The sequence below is a fragment of the Homarus americanus genome, unplaced genomic scaffold (genome assembly GCF_018991925.1).
Source record: "Homarus americanus isolate GMGI-L3 unplaced genomic scaffold, GMGI_Hamer_2.0 scaffold32871, whole genome shotgun sequence".
Taxonomy (NCBI): Eukaryota; Metazoa; Arthropoda; class Malacostraca; order Decapoda; family Nephropidae; genus Homarus; species Homarus americanus.
The window spans coordinates 1,254,247-1,269,916 of record NW_024748870.1 but is presented as its reverse complement, the minus strand read 5'-3'; the positions used below and the strand labels follow the sequence as shown (position 1 = coordinate 1,269,916).

General features: G+C 37.3%; 1 protein-coding gene across 1 annotated transcript in view; it reads left to right on the top strand.

Moving 5' to 3' along the window:
• The window catches only part of LOC121853116, a 52,449-nt gene that overhangs the window by 30,982 nt on the left and 5,797 nt on the right, over positions 1 to 15,670 (top strand). The window lies entirely within an intron of this gene.

Genomic DNA, 15,670 nt, shown 5'->3' with positions numbered 1-15,670 from the left:
TACAAAAACCGGTTTTACTACTACGACCCGGTGTTGCTGCACACCATAGAGAACATGTCTTTCTTGCTTCTGTTTCTACTCATCACCTCCCTGCTGACCACCTGAGCTCGGATGTAGCCTTCCCTCCTCTCCTGGCTGTACACGTGACTGCTGGCCTCGCTCACTTGCTGTACACAACTAACTATACTCTGGGTGTGCGAGGGCCAGACAGGGACATGCATGGGGCTGTCCAGGAAAGCTCTGACTTGAACATTGGTGAGGCTGCAGGTAAGAGGGGGCTCACTGCCAGCCTGGATGTTATCCAGATCTATGAGATCAGTGAGGGTCTTGGCACCTAGATTGACTTCAGGAGTCTTCCTGACCCTGAAGGAATCGTCACCAACTGATTCGTCATGCCCAGATCCTCTCATAAGTCTCATATCCAAGATCTTTTTGACTGCCACTCTTCTCTCCTCCTCATCGTTACTGCAGAGCATTGTCTGCAGAACTGCCTCGGGATGAGCATACCAGGAAGATCTCCTCACAGTCTGCTCCACAATCTGAACAACCTTCCTTGGCTGACTCCTCAGGAGCTCAAGCTGGAAGAGAACATGCCTCGGACCTTCGGAGAACGATGACTTGACCTTGGTGTTGAACTAATTTGGCAAGTAGACACTCACGATGAATTGGATAAGTCTCAGGTTGTGAAGCTGGTTCCCTTTCAGTTTATGATGAGCGACCCAAATTCTGCAGAACCTGAGAGCCGTTGTGAGCCACCTACTGTAGAATGTGAAACTGGACCTATCTGCAGGTAAGCAAGTCTATCAGGCATGACCCCAGTTTTGATGGCACTGCAAATCATGTAACCATAGTACTGGTCAGTACTCAGGTCGTCAATGACAGTATGTGCAAGCTCAACGAGTGGAGGGCCAACTGTGATTTTTCAAAGCTCGGATTTATTTCTAACTCAGTGGCAGAGTCAGCATCTTGCCAAGAGGACCAGACCATCTGTTGTTTGAAAGAGTCTTGCCATCCAGCTCCTGGATCAGATGTCTGAGTGGCAACTCGTTGGTGTGGAGGTCACAAACAATCCAGACCAGCTTCCTCCCAATCTTCCGCTCTATCCACTGTATGACCCCCCCTTGCCACCCTGTGTTCGTGTTGGTGCTGTCCCCTCCAATGGCCTGCAGGGTCTGGTCTACGTTCCTCTCTCTTAGCCAGTTCACAATGTTATCTGCCACTATCTCAGCTGGTTTCCTGATGTCATCTTTCTCTGGAGTGAAATGCCACAAATCCTTCCCTCCTGGTTCACTGCAGCAGGAGTAGTGTTCCTCCTTCACCTTGGCAGGGAACAACTTGTCAGAATCTCCAACTTTCATGAACACTTTAGTGTCATCCCTTCTCCCATCAAAGAACAAACAATTGATTCCATTTTCTCTTATCCCCTTATCAAACTCCTCTTCTAGGTTACTGACAAGTTTCTCCTGAGCTCTCCTTACTTTGTTATGATCTATCACCAGGTGAACATCATCAGGTGTTATCAAACCACCGTCAATCCAGGCAGCTGTTGCTATCTCTGCAGTTTCTCTGAGACCAGTGTGGTGTCGCATGCTGGCCAGAGCTATGCTCGGGATATCTTTCCTATTTCGAATCTTATGCCTGGAAGGTTTGGGATCATTATTTTCTGGGTTAGGGACAAAGTCACCATTCTCCTGGTCAGCACTCGGATCAGCCATGGGGAAGTCATTAAACTCTGAATCAGCTTGACTCCAATCATCGGCCTTTTTTACCTCACCCTGAGCCTTCTCAAGTCTCTTTTTCTCGGCAACTCTTCTCCTCTTCTGTCTCTCTGTGGCAGCCTCCTGTCTCTTGGACTCCGGAATATCTTGGCTAGAAATCACTTGAGAGCCCCTATACCCAGTCTTCTCTCTCTGTTAGCGGCAATGCCAGTTCGTCCACAGGAATCTTCAGTTCACGCTTGCAAATACAGGAGATGTGGGCCTCGGATTTACAGTCACGATCGCATCCAAACTCAGGACAGAAACAATTGGGCACTTGCAAGTAATTATGTCAAATAACTGGTCAGTTGCTTGGCAAAGCTGTCCTTAACTGCAAGTTTTCCTCCCAAGAGAGAATATCTCTTGCCTTTTTAACACAGCTAGCAGTCTCTCATAATCTTCTTCTGACTTGTTATGACTGGAGGCTTGAATTTGAGCGTTAGCCAGGTGTATAATGCCAAGACAGCTTTGGTCATATCACTGGCAATGTCTTTGTTTGTGTAAGTTCTTTGGTTCTTTTCACTGATTTGCCTGAATAAAACACCGTATCTCAAAGCATATCTCAATGTAGGCAACTCCGACTTCAGGAGCTCTCTCCCAGACCCAAGATAGTGACTGAGATGGCTGGATTTTTGGTTCCTCGTCCTGACACAAGCAGCCATCGCAAATATTATCAACTTATAAATGCATCAGAATCTGAAACAGAAAAAAAATATTGTTAGTTGGGTTGTGAAAGAATGAAGTCAGAAAGCAATGTTCACTATTTAATTGTAATGCACTAATGCAGCTGTACGTTAGATTTTCGATAAATTTCACGCTAAAATTTACCTAGCAAAAAGGTTGCAAAATATTAGAGCTGAAATTGTTGTTTTATATACACTAAAATCTACCAAAAAGTGATGGGCCATTAGTTTTTACCTGATCTTCCCTCCTATGACACATACCCTATTACACAGTAATATGATACGGACTACTATATAATATATATATATATATATATATATATATATATATATATATATATATATATACTGTATATATATATATATATATATATATATATATATATATATATATATATATATATATATATATATATATATATATATATATATATATATATATGTGTGTGTATGTGTGTGTGTGTATGTGTGTGTGTGTGTGTGTGTGTGTGTGTGTGTGTGTGTGTGTGTAAGCGGTCGGAAATTCCTATTGGGGTTTATTTATATGGATTTATATATACCGAATCAGCACAAACCAAATTATTTAAGTATTTACCGTGACCTGGACTGGTGTTCCTGAGATTGGGGTTAAAGAGACGCACTGGTAATGATATGACCTCCCTCACAGCACTAAGAAAAATATATTAATTGCACCAGACAATTTAATTCATGTGTATTAATCCCTCAATACATCCTATATCACCATACACCACCATTAATAGCACAACAAAAGATATTACTTGCATAATAGAAAATAATACATGTGGACTAATCCCTCACAAAATAATATTAACCACTAGAAATATTATTTCTAAATTTGTTATACTGCACATGACTTAAAGATTGTAACTGGTCATAATGGCCTGACATCATCAGAGCCCAAATCAACATGCACATACAGGAAAACCTAAAGTTATTTGTTAACCGCGAAAATCACTCCTGACTCGCCAGGGGGCGACTCATCCGCTTATTCTTATTACTTTACTTTTGGGTTCATGAGTCATGTGTGCTTTTTCTACCATACCGGTAACTGTGCTCAACAACACTGGCCTAGAATACACCATTACCTCAAGTGGTACTACAGTATATGCAAAGCACCAAACAATTCTTTAAAAGGCACATTCCCACGTTTAGAGTGTAAGATCAACCATCAGGTCGTTGATCTCACACCAGGAATTCGTTAGACAAACACATACACTCATAGTTAAAGAGATGAAGGTACCTAGTATCCAGTAGCACCATGGGAATTTAGCACTCACTTACACCATGGGAATTTCTGGCTCCCAGAGTTTAACCCTTCATTTCACTCATTCTGCACCCAGGGCAAGCTCACTCTCCATTACTTTATAGGAGGGGGAGAGAGACAGTCGAATCCCGCCCAGCTAAGTCAGGTCTCAGTACAAACATGTGTACCTTGCCCCAGTTAGAAGAGCAATCTAGTTTTTCTTCCTAATAAGGTCTCTTAGCTGTGGTGTTGTGTTGCCCCCTCTGTCTATCCTCGGAGATCCGGGTGAAATCAGACCTCGTGGACTTATCATCCCTACGCTCACAACATTCCCGTCAACCCGCTCGTCCTCGTCGTCAGGTTAGGTGGCGACTCGCCGCCAACAATCGGAGGTTTTATTAACTACTGCTAAATTCTTCCCCGCCCTATCTAAACTATGACTGCAATCGATCTGGCCTTCCTTGTGAACACGGTTGAAGGCGCCTACAAGATAAGGAGGCCACATGGACGATTCTGTCGACGAGCAGGGTATGACCAGTCTGCTTGCCACAGTGACCAGTATAGAATGACCCATGTCCGTCTTCAACATGCCTACATCTTTGAGGGACTTATTTATTTTAAAATCTTAAAATATTCCCTGATTATCCTGTATTTCTTTTGAGGGAAAGACTGGCACTATTTTAATATTTATTTACGTTATTTTATTTCGGGCGCGACTGTCCTCTACGGTTTCCCGATAATTATGTAATTAATTCGTGACCGCATGACACCAAGCACTCTCGTATTTTAATTATTTCCTAAGGACACAACACCAAGCAGTCTCATATTTTAATTATTTCCTAAGGACACACATAACATATTTTGAACTGGAAAACAATCCAAGATAACCTTTGTTAATATTATAGCTGTCTTTTAACTTCGTCACAAGTGAATGCATTAATTTGATAAAGTGCATTTAATTTCTTAGGCCTAGGGAGACACGCAGTTAATTCCTGGCGCCTTCATTCGGCTGCTTGGAACGCTGCGCGAAGTCTTTGTTTTGACTTGCCATGAGGTATGCGTGAGACAGCTCCATAATTTTCGATATAAAATTTCAGAATATCACACACATATATATATATATATATATATATATATATATATATATATATATATATATATATATATATATATATATATATATATATATATATATATATATATATATATATATATATATATATAACCGGTCGGGATTCTCTCACTAGAAAATAGTTGGGGTTTCTGAGTATAGTGGATGGCAATGCAGTGGAAGCGCCCCTTTTGAGAAAAACCCAGACCAGCACAAACACAATTAATTAAAAAAATATTCTCCTTGACCCGTGCAAAGATAGAACCTGTGATTGGGGTGAATGAGACGCACTGTAAAATTTGACACTTCTATTCCCTCCAACACTACAGACACAATCAATAATGGTACACCAACATTTGTTCACCTTTTAGCATGGCTTTAAACACTAAACTGGGGAACAAAGATTATACATACACTGTTAGAAAATTCAGTATTTTTTACATGTTTCTTCTGTATTTCCGACCAGGAAAACGAAGTAATTTGAATTACTTTTTTGTTCTGTAAAATATTTCAGACACTCTTTTTCTCCGTTTCAATTTGTTTAATTATCAATATAAACTGACATTTTATCATACTATATACACTTCATGACGCAAAGAACATTTAAAATTGCATGTTAATGCTATTATTTCTATATGTAATGACTGAATATGTGGTTGGCGGTTGTTTGTGCTTCAAGGTCGTCGTATGTCCGTGTTTGTTTACATTATTTCAAAGAGGGCCACATCATAACATGGGGGGGGGCAGGAGTAATATCCCTCTTGCCTCTCAAGCAAGATGTCACAGGTTCGATTCCCGGGCCAGCGGAAGTATTTTGGACACTCTTCCTAGTCCCCTTGGTCCCTGTTCACCTAGCAGCAATGTAGGTACCTGCTGTAAATCGAAAGTTGCGAATTCGTATTCAGGGACAAGTTGTTGGAGCTTCCAACAATCTGTTAAGTCAACAGATATTTTATGTAAAAATATATACAGAATCTCTGTAAATTATACAGAAAATGTTTGGCAACAATATAACCAGTGAATTTTCTGTAAATTCTACAAGATTTTTTTAACAGTGCATGATATCAAAATTATGTAGAAATATTAAATGACTTATGAGAAACTACTAAGGTAACAGTGCTACTTACACCAGAATGAGGAGCTCATCTGAAATAGTTCCCTCGTTATCTCACATCCCTTAGTGGCACAAACATTAGAAAAACAATAGTATCAAAATTATTAAGAAATAAATGAACAATGCCTTGAGGGCATTCCATAAAATAATATCAGTCACTAAGAAATAGTATAAAAAATATTAAAGAGTATTAACTACACACAACAAGATAGTATCAGTCATGAGAAATAGTATCAAAATATAAAGAAATATTAACTACACACATGGATCAATCATAGCCTGTCTGGGATGACCCACAAAATACTACAATCCTAGCTGTTCAATAACCCGAAAAGGTTTAACTACTAACCTGCCAAGGAGGCCGGCATTTATAAGAAACCCGAGAAAATCACTCATGACCCATCAGGCAGGTGGGTGCTCCGCTGTTTTTGTCAGTACTTTCTCTAGATCTCAGGAGTCATGAATATTTTTCTCCACCAACACCCGTAAACATGCGTCACACATAGGTTCCAAATGCACCCGTATTTTGAAGGCACTACAAGCCCTTCACAACTTTGGATAGGAATTCTTACGTCTCACGTGTGAAAATCAACCATGAGGAGCGTTGTTTTCACACCTTACCACCATATGCCGTAAACATGCATCACATATATGCTCACAGCACACCCATACTGGGGAGATAAAATGTCTCTAAGTACCCACTAGACTCCTGGTCTCAATGTGTGACCGTTCATTCACTCAGACTGCCTCAGTTTTACACTCAGTACATCCATGAACAGGAAGAGGGCGACTGCCAGCCGATGAACTCTGTCCAGCTGAGGGGGGTTCTTCTTTCCCGTTAGTAAGAGGTTTTCACTAAACTGGCTGAAGATATGTGGTGTTGTGAACCAAGGTGGGGGAGATTTGGTGACCCAGAGCGATCATCAGCCAAGGACGGGTGCTGGTCCCACGTAGTTAGCTGTCAGGGGCACTCGTTCACTTCGGGAAGATCCAGCTAAAAACTCGCTAACCAGTGACAAACTGCTCCGATCGCGTCAACCATTAATCGGCAATCATCAATCGAGTGCGTTCTTCAGAAGCTCTGCAATAAACTCTGTTAGCTATTGTTAACTACTTCTCTGCCCTATCTACCCTGTCTGAGGTCGAATAAAACTTACTTGCAAACTGAATGGCGTATACACAAGGAGACCAGACCAAGTGATCGTTTTCCTGGACGGATGCGCAGAGACGTCCTTTCTGTCCGATCGCTTTTGCGTGACTGAGACCTAGAGAACGCGTCTCCCCAAGGCGTTAGCACTGCCTAGTGACTATTTTCCCGCACAATTAATAGCTTCGTTGGGACACACGTAATATATTTAAACTGAGAAACGATCTATAATAATTTTAAAATTTAATAACAGTCCCTAAATTTTATGATTTGCGTCCATTAATTCGGTAAATTAAATTTAATATTATAGAGGCCTAATTCCAAAAGCTCTCATTACGTGTGGGTAAGCGCTGTTGGCGCCCAGCCAACCTGCCACATAGCTTAGGGTGACTCAGCATTGGTTATTTACGTACTAACGTCTCTACATATCACACCGAAATTTCTGAATATTTCAATCGACCCCTCTAAAAAAGGACAGCAATGTCCTCATGTGCTGAGAAAAAGTATGCATACGACCCCCCTCTAATAACTGCATCTCACACCTGCAACATGCTTAAAGCAGCACTCCTGTCCTCCAACTTCCGGCTTCTCTTCTCTCTCCCATTGACACTCGACCCCCCTGAAAGAAGACAGCACTGTCCTCATGTGCAGAGAGAACAACTTAGAGCCACCTTCAAATCTGCACGATTCCAACTCGTAAGCAAACAACCTCCGCTTCTGCCTAGCCTTTGAACTAGAGAATTTGTGTCGAAAAAAATTATTCCAACTCAAAACAAATGTAACAGCATAATTTGTATTATATAAAAATTTACCCACATATATATTACCCATATATTCATCAAGTCATTCATCCATGAGTATGAATCAATTGGTGAGTTGACATATCCTCCATGGAGAGAGCGAGATCAAGCTGGGAAACACATTTCAACAACAACATCCTGTGAGGAACGCTTGACAACTCCCTCTCCTTGGTGAGAGAGAGAGAGAGAGACTATCATATCACCTGTTACCCAGTGAACACCAAACTTAAGTGCTCTACCATAAAAGTGTACTAAGACATTTCCCTTAGCAGAGAAGGTACTCTCAATTGAACTCAGTACCTGTGAAACTATATTTTTCTACAATAAAACAAAACCAACAAAGTGTTTACTTCAGCCCTGCCACTTATAAAATCAAGAACTAATATATATATATATATATATATATATATATATATATATATATATATATATATATATATATATATATATATATATATATATATATATATATATATATATATATATATATATATATATATATATATATATATATATATATATATATATATATATATATATATATATATATATATATATATATATATATATATATATATGTGTGTATATTCAGAAATTTCATGTCGGGAAAGTGGGTTTGAGAGTCGGGCCAGTCTCTATTGAATTAATCATATGTTCTGTTGTTGTTCACTACGTGGTTTTCACTTTCGCGTTACCCTGTGGGTTCCAATTGACCCGCGTAAATGGGGTACTACTATCTGTCATCCGTATATCTCTACGGCCTACAAAGGCGATGGGGTGTGTGTCAGACAGCCCCCAAAATTTCCATTTAAAAGTAGCTTTTTTAGGCCTATTAGCTGTATAAGGCCGGTACCCCCAAATGTGACACTTCCATTGGGAGCCCCCTTGACCCAGTAGTCCTTTACCAACCATCCCAAACTGATAAGTGCTGTTTACATCCTTGGTTTTTTAAAATAAAAGAACCAATTCACTTCAAGTAATGGCATCAAATGTTACAGGTTGGTGTAGTGTAAACACTAGTGACTCTTGAAAGTCCTGTTATTTAACGGAACTAATGTCTGTGTAGAATACAATTGTTCATTTACTTGAAATGGATTTTAGAATTTATTTGTTTATTTATAACATACTGTAATATATTAAACACACTACTAGAAGTATTTTCTTTAATTTATAAACTTGCTTCAACCAGCTACGTATTCTAGTTAATAGTGTTTCATTAGGATTTGAGTGAAAAGATTACTGTACATACTTACTACATACATTACAAATATATATATATATATATATACATATATATATATATATATATATATATATATATATATATATATATATATATATATATATATATATTTATTTATTTATTTATTTATTTATTTTATTTTTATAATCACAGTATTACATGTATGAATATTCTATGTAAAAAATATAAATTTTAAATGAATTATTTCTAATTCGTAGTGGAAGCTTCACAAGAGCCCAGGCTACTTGTGTGCTTATCTCCCTCTTCCCTCCCCCTCACCCCTCTGTTCTCAAAGAGGTCTTGTGTAAATAACTTTTTGTTTGTCTAAGAGCTATCATGTTGTATCAAAAAGTAATATTACTAAAAAGTTTTAGGCAGCTACCAAGCAAGGGAAATTCTACTGCCTGGGAAGATATTGGAAGCACAATGTACAGTATTGTCTAATAAGTGAACTAGCACACACATGTATCACGAAATTGTGACTGAAGTCTTAGGTTGCTGATTTATCTTTCTGCCTCATTTACACACAATTGCAGAGTTTCAATTGTTTCTCTTCCTTCTGACAACTTCTTATACATACAATATGATGCTTTCTGCCTCCTGATCTTTCCATTTTATTTGGTTGATTTTATTTAAAATAATCCAAATTTCACTTCAAGTATTGGCATCAATTTTGAGGCTGGTGTACTAGTGACTCATATGGCGTCAGGTTATTTAACTGGAACTAATGTTGGTGTGGTAAAATATTTCCATTTACTTGAAATGATTTTATGGAATTTATTTGTTTATTTATTTGTTATAATATGCTGTAATACATTAAACACACTGCAAGTATTTTCTTTAATTTACTACCATTATACCTGTAGGTGGGGGTGACCAAAGAAATTTATGGTGATCGTGGGATAACTCAAGATCCATAGCCTGACTTCTGTTCATCATTTCTCATCCCCTAAATTTGCACTGTCGGTGGTTTAAGAATTTATGCGTCTTTTCATTTTCTTTCTTTGTAAAAAATAGAAATTTAAATTAGTTATTTATAGGAGATAGAAGTATTATGATCAGTAAAATATACAGATATGCATTACTGACCACCTCGAACACAAGGGCCGGCTAAAAACCCTGGCGATTACAGTCAAGTCACTTTCCTTTCTTCCTGCTTAAAAATGGGGATGGGGATGATGATAGCGGCTTCATGTTTTATTACGGGGTATATTGTTTCTTTTACAGTACAGTTGTACCATAAGCATGGGTAAAATTGAACTGAGGGTCCGCGTTAAAGTGAAATCGCGTTCATCGAACAACAAGACATATGGGATTAATTCCAATAAAACCGGCCCGACAACTCCACGCTTTTTGAAACTTTTATACCTATGTTGTAATAGTAAAAATAACATCTTAATTTTTATGATGGTACATACACTGAATTAATATGAAGAAATAGAAAATACAGTGCGCCAGGTTAATGTCCCATTCAAATAATGGACTCAGCTCCCTCCCCTCTCACACTACAGTACACTGCCAGCTCTTCCTCCTGGAAATTTTTTACAGGAAAACCACAAATTTTTAATAAATAATACCTCAAACTAAAGTTAGGATTCATACAATTGACATTGCTGCCAGTTCGCCTTCAAGACCAGAATGTTTTTGAATATAAATATTATATATTTTGCAAAGATAACATAAGATTTACCTAGGAGAAATTTTTATCTAAAAATTGTATGTTTAATGCAAAATATATGATGTTTATATTCGAAATGATATCTTTAAATATAGAGAATTTGTAGTAAATTCTCAGCTTCTGACCGGAGTAATTTGTATGAATTTTATGAGCTAAAACAAATATCTTCAGTTAATAAAAAAAAAAATCTTCACATTTTTACTCTGTCCAATCAATTACCCTTGCCTCCCCCTCGCCCAACCGCGTCGGTCAGTCCCAGCCTCCCCTGCCCCCTGAAAAATATGCCTTCAGGTTATTAACATTTTAGTATTAAATAATACCTCAGATTAAAAAGTTAGGATAATATAATAATTGACATTGCTGGATTCATGTAAGACCAAAGGAACTCCTTTGAATATAAATGTCATATATTTTGCACAAAAGATAACATAGTTACCTAGAAGAAAAATTTTATCTAAAATTGTATGTTTTAATACTGAAATATATATGATGTTTTATATTATTCAAGTAAATCCTGAAGTATAAAATTCAGCAATGTAAAGTGCTATTCGGCAGGTAATTTAACATAGATTTGTGAGCTTGAAACAGGCAGTCAGGCGGGGTGGGCGGGTGGGGCAAATCTAAAAATAAGCGTCTCGAGGCAGGACGCCACCATTATATGTGGAAAAAATCGTGTTGGTGAGGGTTCCAGCTCTCGTGAGGCACGCATATGATAAAGCGCGGGTTAAAAGTGAAACTTGGCGTTAGGCGAGGAATAATACAGTATGTTAGACTGGTCTATAATACATTTTTATTATTTTAATATACCGGTAATCTTCATTTTAATCCAGCTTCCCAAACGTAAGTTTCAGAATAAAATAATTAGTGGTAGGACCTTGTGAGTGGTTTACCATGTTTCCATCACCAATCTTGACACGCTAAACCGCAATAAAGTCGACCCTCGTTAATTCGGACCCCTTTAATCCGGACTTCGGACAAAATCTGAACGAACTTTTTTTTTTTTTTTTTTTTTTTAGGAATATTACCTACGTAGACCTTAAGCTAAAATGCTGGTCCACCCACTGCTGGGATAAAACACCAGCATCTTTTTGGTTAAATGTAACAACTTCACCACTAGTGTGGGGGGGAGGGGATGCAACTTTTAGCTTCAGACATGGAAAATATTTACCATTTACTGCCAGTAAACAATGGAAACGTAAAATATGTACCAATTAGTAATGAAAAGTTGTGCAGTTTCTTCAGCAAATGAAGCTCGCCAACTTACAATAGGCTAAATTACCTTACAACGTGCTTTCAGTAGTCTATGTTGAAGTTCTTAGCATAGGCTAACTTATCATATCATATACGGTATCACAGTTCTCATTGATCTACAAAAAATACCGGTAATAAAAACCTTTTTGATGTTTCACACGTAATATAATACCCGGTAATCTACTTCAACCTCCTATTGTTTACAACGACGCATGATGCACCACCAGCTGTTGAGTATCAATCAGCTAGACGGTACACGTGTTTTTCGAATCGTTTTCAGTTAAAAAACTGTTACATCACACGTATATTTTACCTAAACTGCGCCTGAATGAATATATTCTCGGAAATAAATAGTAGTTTTGCTGAAACATGATGTATTTTAATGTAAAATAGGATAAAATACATGACGAAAACAAAAGATTTTACCTAACCTTCCGATGTTCAAGAGAAGTTACTCGTTTTTTTTTAATAGATTTTGGTTAAAATACTGTTATATTACAATGGTATTCTATTCATACTGCGCTTGATATAATGCATTCACGGAAATGTAATATTTTTGCTGAAATGACGTACGTATTACAGTGGAAAGTGGGAGAAAATCGTGACGAAAACAATAACTTTCGCTTTCTTTTGTTCAAAAGATGTTACCGTAATCGCTTTTCGATTGGTTTTCAGTTAAAAAACTGTTGTATTACAATAATATTCTTTCCTAATTGACTTGAATAAATACGACGTTACCATATTTCTGAATATTTTTATTAAAATCCATCCAAATCATTTTCCTTGTCATCGTCTGCAGCACCAAACAGCTTCTCCCAGTCCTCTCCTTGAACAGGGCTAGAGGGTACGTGTTTTTCGAATCGTTTTCAGTTAAAAAACTGTTGCAGCACATGTATATTTTACCTAAACTGCGCCTGAATGAATATATTCTCGGAATTAAATAGTAGTTCTGCTGAAACTGTTATATTACAATGACATTCTATTCATACTGTGCTTGATATAATACATTCACGGAAATGTAATATTTTTGCTGAAATTACTTACGTATTACAGTGGAAAGTGGGATAAAATCGTGACGAAAACAATGACTTTGAAATATAATGCGATATTAACCCCTAAATCGGTTAATTTGGACAATCAGCTAAAACAGACACCCTCCCCCCCCATTAGTCCGAATTAACGAGGGTCGACTGTATTTAAGAGGTAAGAATTTTATCTCTGGTGCGTAAGACGACCCCCTAACTTTGGGCTGATTTTTTTTTTGTTCAAATTCTGTCTTGTAGGTCGAGATATACGGGAATAATAATAATACGTAATAATAATTCATAGGTCTAGGTCATGTTTCTCACTTTTGATCTTTTTTCATTCTTGTATTTCTTTATTATTATTATTATTATTGTTATCATTCTTATTTTATTTTTGTGTATTTTTTATTAAAAATTTTATTTACTATGAATAATTATTATTATTACTGTATTATCATTATTACCTGTATTATTATAATTATTATTACCATTACATTTTCACCCCCCAGGTCCCGATGTGGGTCAGTGACCTGTGCCCGGGTGGGCTAATACCCATTAAAAAAAAAAAAATTTGCTCCACAAAAAAAACTTTCGGTTTTCAGAGCTTTTCGGTTTTTGGAATTTCGGATAAAGGGTTGTCAACCTGTATTATGAAGTTTATTTAATTAAATTATTTATTTTACATTCATTCCCCGTGAGACATTGAAATAGAAATCTATATATAATGTTTTATTTGTTCTTCTATTTATTTATGTTTTAATTATATGTCATGAAATGGATACTACACAGTTTTTACGCAATGAAAGACTTTCAAATGCGATCCTGTGGTGAACCAGTTTAAAAACAAGATTTTTTTTTGCGGGCAAACAATCAATAATCAAAAGAAATGTGATTTTAAATATATAATAAGCTAAGTCAACTCAGATGACATTCGTAATGACAGTTGAAAGGTCTACAGCGATACAATGCATATGCTACCGCATTAGCTATACCTTCAGTACGAGATTTCACAAATTAGTATTTGATCCAACCCTGGTCACATTCTAATTGAAGACTAATCAGTGTGGGCTAGCAAATTTGGGTTAAACAGCAAGAATGTCCCCAAGCACCCCTGAGTCAATGTAGCAATTACAAAGTTCATGATACACTAATCCAGGTGGCCTGAAGTCTTTGACAGTGTCACATTTACATGCTGAGTTTGCCGGTGTGGGTCAGGGTTGGATCAAATACTGATTTTTAGCGGTCAAATACAAATACAAATAATTGTGACATTATGATGCAAAGTTACAAATACTTTTATTCCTTAATTCAAAAATACAAATATAAATACAAATACTTCTGAAATTAAGATGTAAAAATACAAATACTTTTATTTCCTTGACGCTCGATCTGAGACTGTGATCTAACTCAGCGACAGCGAGTCAGACCAAGCGTTAACGGAAAAGCGGCGCTGCATTTAAATTCAAAACGAGCGGGAAAAGATGCACAACAGATTCAGAATGTACAATATTACTGCTTGCAGATAACAATAGCAGTAATAAAAATAAACAAAATTACAAAAATAAAACAAATTCAAGTGTTTTCATCCTCACAAATTGTCTGTAAGTAGCAATACAAAATATCAATTTTTCCTCTGTTTATGGAAGAGGCAAAAGGCAGTATCCATAAACTAGCCTACTGCCTGTAACACCAACAAGTGTCAAAATACAAATACAAAATATTTTTTCTTCTGGGTGCCAAAATACAATTACAAATACAAATACTGTACATTGAAAATGTATTTAAATACAATTAGAATACAAATACAATTGTATTTGATCCACCCCTGGTATGGGTACAGCATTACTAACTTGCCAGTTGTGTCTGTATCCTACCCTAATTCTGGCCACGACTACATCACATTGTTTGGTTCTGTCCTTATGCTGGCCATACCGGTACCTCTCGTCACAAAATTTGTCACATTTACTAATGCTGCAACTGCCAGGTCTCTGCATTTCTCAGTTATTCTAGATCAGAGTTCATGATTCTGACTTGAATGTTTTTAAGTACAGCATTGGACAGGCCAAGGTCACGGTCAACATTTTCTTTCTTACATGCCTCATTGGCCAGTCTATCAGCACGGTCATGATACCTACGTAATTCCAACATTGGACGGAATCCACACAAATTCGATACGAGAGTTGTTCTCATTGGCAGTTATCACATTTCTTTTAATATCACATACAATTTTAGACATTGAACCTGACGGCCTGTTCATTGATTTCAAAGCACTTTGAGAGTCCCAGAATATCACCCCACCTCCATTTTCTTTAAGGTAGCATGTAGCTAAGTAGATTCCAGTTAGTTCAGTTTGTGTTGTGCTGGCCCAGCAGTTCAGCCTTTGCTTGTTTGACACTATCATCTCTTTTTCTTTATATATTACAATAGCACAGCCTGTTCTACCTCTGTTTGTCTGCATAACATTCACTTGATTTAATACTCTATGTGTCTGTTAATAGTTTCTAGTGTGACACATCTCATCACATCGGTGATTAAGATTTGCTTACTACCAACAGGAGTGTAATTAATAGGAACTGATATATTCAGCCAAGGAGGAA